The sequence below is a fragment of the Echinops telfairi genome, unplaced genomic scaffold (assembly GCF_000313985.2).
Source record: "Echinops telfairi isolate 266 unplaced genomic scaffold, ASM31398v2 ScPeMD7_2291;HRSCAF=2852, whole genome shotgun sequence".
NCBI lineage: Eukaryota > Metazoa > Chordata > Mammalia > Afrosoricida > Tenrecidae > Echinops > Echinops telfairi.
Genome location: NW_022106189.1, coordinates 34,820,159 through 34,827,043, shown reverse-complemented (window position 1 = coordinate 34,827,043; position 6,885 = coordinate 34,820,159). Strand labels below are relative to the sequence as shown.

Sequence of the window (6,885 nt, the reverse complement as noted above, 5' to 3'; positions counted from 1 at the left end):
ATAGAGGTCTAAATACAGGCATGTACATATGTAAATATATTTATATATGATGATAGGGAAATAGATCTATGTGCTTATATTTATAGGTTTAGTAGTAAGGCAGCAGATGGAAATTGGGTCTGCACCACATACTCCCTCAATACTTTGCTCAACTAAACGGACATTCCATGATACCCACTTTCCTGACAAGATCACTGAAGACAAATGTGTGCATAAGCAAATGTGGTGAAGAAAGCTGGTGGTACCTGGCTATCAAAAGATATGCACCTGGGGTCTTAAAGGCTTGAAGGTAAACAAACAGCCATCTAGCCGAGAAGCAACAAAGCCCACATGGAAGAAGCACAGTAGCCTGTGTGATCACGAGGTGTTGAGAGATCAGGCAGCAGACACCAAAGAACAAAAATCATCAGTGTGTGCTCACCTTCCTCATACAAACGCCGAAGACAAATGTGTACATAAATAAGTGTGGTGAAGAAGGCTGATGGTGGCCAGCTATTGAGAGATAAAGCATCTGGGGTCTTAAAGGCTTGAAGGTAAATAAGTGGCCATGTAGCCCAGAAGTAACAAAGCCCATATGGAAGAAGCACACCAGCCTGTGTGATCACGAGGGGTCAAAAGGACCAGGTATCAAGCACCAAAGAACCAAAAATCATATCATTATGAATGAGGGGGAGCGTGGGGTGTGGACCCAATGCCCATCTATAGGCAACTGGACATCCCTTTGCAGATGGGTAGTAGGGAGGAGATGAGTCACTCAGGGTGCAGTGTAGCATCGATGAAACACACAACTTTCCTCTAGTTCTTAAATGACCTCATCCATCATAATCCCAGTTCTACCTTACAAACCTTGCTAGACCAAAGGATGTACAGTGGTGCAGATAGGAACTGGAAACACAGGGAATTCAGGACAGATGAACCCCTCAGGACCAGTTGTTAGAGTGGTGATACCGGGAGGGTGGAGGGAAGGTGGGGTGAAAAGGGGGAACCGATTCCAAGGCTCTACATATAACCTCCTCCCTGGGGGATGGACAACAGTAAAGTGGGTGAAGGGAGACATCAGGCAGTGTAAGATATAATAAAACAATAATAATTTATAAATTATCAAGGGTTCATGAGGGAGTGGGGAGCGGGGAAAGAGGGGAAAAATGAAAAATGAGGAGCTGATGCTAAGGGCTTGGCTGGGGAGCAAATGTTTTGAGAATGATGAGAGCAACGAATGTACAAATGTACTTTACACAAGTGATGTATATATGGATTTGGATAAGAGTTGAATGAGCCCTCAATAAAATGATTTAAAAAAAAATTTTTTTTTGTTCCTGGGTAAATGCTTCCCTTTTGCTCTCAAATGGCTCACTATTCTAAGGAGGGCATGCTTTTCTAGGGTTACTTTGGCTGTGAGTTTAGTTTCAGACCTGAAGGGTGACTAAGGGTTACAATCTCAATCTGACTCACAAACCAGGTTTTTCTTATGATTTTGAATTTTGTTCCACATTTTTCTCTCACTCTATCCAAGGCCTTCTGATGTGATCCTTTCAGAGTGGTTGGTTGGTAGTGGTAGCTGGGCACCATCTATAGTCTTCTGGTTCAAGGTCATGGAGGCTGATGTTCATATGGCCCATTCGTCAATTTGGACTAGTTATTTTCACACCTCTTTAATTTTCCTCATTCTTTTATACCCTAGACAGGGAGAGACCAATAGTTGTACCTTAGATGGCCACTCTGGGATGTGCTGTAAGTCCTAGTCTCTCTATGTCTGTAGTTATGGTCCCATTTGTGAGTTACATTATGTTACATTATGTTAAGAGGTATGATTAGAATGGGATGTATCCTCAGCCACCAATCTACTAGAAGGTGTGATTAAAGTCACTGTCCTTACCACCCTTATTCAAGTCACCACTTTTTAAAGTCTTACTGGAGTCATGCTCTTGCTTGAGTCACACCTTTTATCTCCTGTCTCTTACAACATATAAAAGGTGAGAGAAATGAGCAGAAAAGGGGCTCTTATGACTACCAAGAAAGAAGAGCAAAGAGTGGAGTGTGTCCTTTGGGCCCAGGGTCTCTGTGCTGAGAACCTCCTACACAGAGGTGACGTGTGCGCGTGCGTGCGAGAAAGAGAGAGAGAGATCATAGTGGAGATGCTGAGAGATGGCAAGAAGCAGTGGCAGAGAAATGGTGGCAGCCGAAGTAGGAGACCAGTGGGAGATGGTGAGGTCGGCTTCCTGGATCATTGAACAAGAAAGCTGAGCACCTTCGGGAAGAAGGCTTGCTGGCAGTGGGATGCCTCTGCGCACTTGGTGGTGGAGTGAAAGACGTTTATGTAGCACTTGTCTGAGTGGTGCAGAGATCAGGTTGGCATAAGAGGCTCTACAGGTCCAAGGGGCTGAGGGTTAGAGAGAGACCTGCCAGTGGCTATGGCTGAGAATAAACTGACCTGACCAAAGACGCATATTCTGAGTTGTTTCTGATCCTGAGTTGTAACCTGTCACTTCCCTAATATACCACAGAACTGTGAGTCTCTGGGAGTTCTGTGTAGCCATTGCAATGAATTATGAAACCCAGCAGACAAATAGGAAGTGCTGTCGGATAGATAGATGGTGTCAGAATTGGTAAAACAGTTGGAGATTAGTTGCCTCACAGACTAATACCTTGAATGATGACGATTCTCCCAACTTGTGAGAGTAGACTAGATGCTTCCCAGCATACCATTTTTACACACACAGTAAAATTGACTCCCTTCATTTTACAGACTAGTTTGCATATATTTTAATTTCCAGCCACTAAAACAAGAGCTAGAATCCAATTCACCACATTTTGACTCTAGTGCTCCTACTACTACATAAACTCCTATTTTACCCATTGAAGAGATTTCTGAACATCTTCTTATCAAGGACTTTTCTTTTTGAGCCCATTCCTGAGAGTACATTGAGATCTACTTGATATTTTGAATTCAGTTCCAAAGTTGGCTAATGCTAAGAAAAAAGTGAGGATTTCTTCTCTGTATTCTGGGGGGCTCATGTGTCACATCTTAAAGCACAAGTTAATAAAAATTCATACAGGAGATAAAACTGATCTAGCAATAGGCCACACTTTAAAAATGGAGGCTGCAACAAACAGACCTTGAATTATTTAAGAAAGAAAAGAAAAGGGGGAGGCTGATTGTCAAAGGGAACTCACAAACTGTGGGTGCCAGAGAAATTAAAGAGGAATGGAAACGAGAAAGTCAAAGGGAAGATGAATGTGTCCCCACACTAGTAACAGAATCAACTCCTCTATTGTACTGAGGAAGAGAAGGAAATGAGGGGAGGGAGAAGTTGTTAACAAGGTGGTGAGGACTTGACAAATGCTGGAAAGAATGGGGAGCTGAGACCATACTTAGGAAACTGTCCACAGCCAAGGGTATCCACAGGGAATTCACTAGACAAGGGGTACAAATGGCCAATCAATAGACACGAAGAGTTAAACTTTACTAGTAATGAAAAGCAGGTAAACAAAACAAAAAAGGTAACTTTAAAAAATCCATTAAGCTGGCACATATTAAACAAGACAGTAATAACGCAACAATCACACCAAGCGTGAATACTGGGAATGGCATCCATCATCCGGATGGAATGGAGAGAGACAACGTTTCTGGAAGGACAGCAGATCATATTCTTTGACCAACAATTCCATAAAAAGAAAAAAAGGGAACATTTAGGAAATGGTAAGACACGTGTATAAAGATTTATGTGGAAAGTGTATCCTTTGCATTGACAGTAAGGGAAAACTGGAAACAACCGTCATGGCTACTGATGGAGGGCTGACTGTTCACATAAATGAGAGAACAGCTAGGCAGTGGACTATTATACTAAACCAAACCCCCGGGCAGCCTGTCGACGCTGACTCCGAACGGCTGTACAGGACAGGGCAGCACAGCCCCATTCCGTAGTTTCTGAGACAGTAACCGTCTTTCTCCCGAGGCGCGCCGGTGGTTACAAACTGGCCATCTTGCAGATCGCAGCCAAACACGTTACCCACCAGGGCTCCTGCCCATTCTACAGCCACTAGAAATTGTGTTGGACGTGAATGCCGAAAATACTGAACACTTTCCTTGTGTGCTAAAAGAGCTCCAATATACACCTGAAGTATCACCCCTAAGTTATACAAAGCCTCAATAGACATACGTGTACATACTAGTATAGACAAGTAACTGGCAGCTACCACCTCTAAGCACCACCTGTACTATTAGCGAAGCCCACTGCTGCCGAGCGGATCCGACTCACAGTGACCGTAAAGAGCAGAGCAGAACCGCTCCACAGAGTTTACGAGGCTGAAAACTAGAAAGCCACCTCGGCCTCTAGCGAAATGGCTGTCGGATTCGAACCACCGACCTTCAGGTTAGCAGCTGCGGGCTCCTTCCACCACATATAGTACGATAACCAGATTGGACAGATATTTTAAAGATGCCTGTGGTTGGTCTACTCCCGGTGTCTACAATTACCATGGAAGACGATACTTTGCCAGGGCTGTCAGCAAACGCGACCTCTCCCCAGCCGTCACTCACGCGTCGTCCGCACCTCCAGTAAGTCAAGGTCTGGCAGCGCTGGAGGGAGCAGTTCCGGGGAGAGAAACGGAAGTCGGAAGTGCGCAGGCGCAGCCGGTCCGCGAACGTCCACTAGGCCGCGAGCGACAGCTCCCTTTGCCGGTCTACCCGGAAGCTTTAGTCACTTCCGCCCGTAGTAAAGCCGACCCAACTTTCTCTCCGCCCCTTTTCCCAGACGAGTGGCGGGGATTTGCCTCTTAGACTAACTGTGATTGGCTCGCGAGGAGACCCGAAAGCGTCACGGATCGAGGCCGAGCAGGGGACACTCTAGCCTCGAGAACTGGGTCGCGCTTCGTCCCACGCTTGCACCCGGGAACCGGCGTTTTCCGGGCTCTTCTCGATGGTATCTATGGGCGGATAGAGAGGGTCGCGCAAGGCACCATGGGGGCGGGAATGGCGGCTTCCACCGTGCGGATTTCGGGTCTCTGAGGCCGCCCGAGCGCACGGTGGCGGCGCAGGCGTCCCGGATCCTGGGACCAGCGGGCCCAGAGAGACGGGCTCCGTGCGGTGAGTGACCCGTCTTCCTTCCTGCCCTCGCCAGTCGGGGCTGCTCCCCGGCAACGCAACGGATATTGCTCCTTGCACAGGTCCGGTGTTGGAAAGTTCCTCTCGGTGCCTGCCCGGGCCCCTTCCCTCCTCTGGCCATTCTCGCCCCCTTTCCCAGGCCTCCGCTGTAGCCCACTCCCTGGCCGGTGCCTTGCGGGAGCAGGGACCCCCGGTCTTGCTCTTTTCTCACCGTGGTTTCACTACCCGACAGCTTGATGGGCGGTCTCCGTCGCGAGGGTCCAGTGAGCTGCAAGAATGCGAGCATTTCTGTCCGTTTTGCTTTCTGCTTTGTCTTGATTGCCTACAACAGCGATTGGCTCAGAGAAGCCTGCGAATAATTGTGGAATGAGTAAATCCAGCTCTTTTCTTCACTGTCTTTTGTGTACCCTTTGTGGCATCCCCGGAATCTAGCCTTTCGACGCCTCGTTTTACCTTCCAAGAAACAAGTTGAGCTCTCTCCTTTTCCTGTGCTACTGGTTTCTTTGCTACACTGTGTGGTTTCTGTTCTCCTTGGCTACATTCACATTCATTCATTTATTCATCAAACGGTTATTGTACTAGGTGCTGGGCTACCGCAGTTAACAAAATAGGCAGGGTTCCCTCTCCTACAGAGAAGTATTCTGGGGGTGTATTTCCTCCTTAGAACTGTCGAGCAAAGCATATGTATCTACCTCTGCCTCCCCGTTTGGATTTCCCTACATGCATACAGCTGTCACCAGTAGGCAGCCGTAGCTTTTCTATTCTGAATGATGATATTTTCAAAATCCAACTCTCCTTTCTGGTGGAGAATATGTGCGCAGTCTGTTGGACTGGACTCGTAGTATAGAGCTGGTATGTTTGTTGTCAGATCATGGCAAAATCTTCTGGATTCTCGTGGCGCCCGACCCTTCGGCAATTCCTCTGCGTCACTGACTTGCTGGAGTGAGAGGAATGATGTAGGCACTCACTCGGAATAGGTGTATGTTTTCAGTGCTGTGTAACTAGCAGTCGGGATTTGTGATGAGTTCAGGGCCAGGAAGCTTTGCAGTCACTTAAAGAGGGGGGGGCGGGTGATCACCCTCCAAGGATCACCGTTCCCTCATCTAGAGTTTCTCATCTGTGTTTTTGGTGGACATGGTTCGTTATTAAACAAATTTGGATTACTGTGAAGTGATTCTTTTTTGCAAGTCGCACAGGACTGAGTGTGGGTAACACAAACAACAGCCAGGTGCCCCCAGATCTCTAGTGTATCTGCAGGTAAAGGGCAGGGATGGAATAGAAGACGATAGAGTGTACACTCTTGGGAAACAAACGAAATGAGTGGTAGACCCAATCAGCAGTGTAGGAGTGAGGTACAAAAAACAATGCCACAGTTACATTTAAAAAAAAATCATTTTATTGGGGGTTCTTACAACTCATCCATCATCCATCCATTGTGTCAAGCACATGTGTACATTTGTTGCCATTGTGTCAAGCACAATGTACATTTGTTGCCATCACAGTTACATTTGTGTAACTCATGTTGGTTACAAAGGAGCCTGTTGGGGCAGTGATTAAGTGCTTGGCTGCGAACTGACAGGGCAAAACGCTTAACTCACCAGCAACTGCTTGTTGGGGGAAAGCTGTGGCATTCTGCTGCTGTTAAAGTTTACAGCCTTGGAAGACCTGCGGGGCAGTTCTACCCTGCCCTGTGATTCAGAATGGACTGGATAGTCATGGACTATGAGTACAGAGAGCTTTCCTGGACTCTTGCCTGATTCCAATAATAACACACCATGTTT

At 46.8% G+C, this 6,885-nt stretch overlaps 2 protein-coding genes across 4 annotated transcripts in view; one reads left to right on the top strand and one right to left on the bottom strand.

Moving 5' to 3' along the window:
• TXNL4B (thioredoxin like 4B) overlaps window positions 1–4,565 on the bottom strand; it is a 16,219-nt gene extending 11,654 nt beyond the window's left edge. The window contains exons 1-2 of one of the 3 annotated variants that reach the window (XM_045293768.1): window positions 4,478–4,546; window positions 3,568–3,650 (exon numbers count right to left, since the gene is read on the bottom strand). The gene's annotated coding sequence lies outside the window, so the exon portion shown is untranslated. Of the gene's footprint in view, window positions 1–3,567; window positions 3,651–4,367; window positions 4,449–4,477 lie in introns of those variants that run through there. The other 2 variants (XM_004704574.2, XM_045293769.1) reach the window with 2 other exon arrangements.
• Window positions 4,566–4,966: 401 nt separating this feature from the next.
• DHX38 (DEAH-box helicase 38) overlaps window positions 4,967–6,885 on the top strand; it is a 19,667-nt gene continuing 17,748 nt past the window's right edge. The window contains exon 1 of the mRNA XM_004704811.3: window positions 4,967–5,086. The gene's annotated coding sequence lies outside the window, so the exon portion shown is untranslated. The remainder of the gene's footprint in view (window positions 5,087–6,885) is intronic.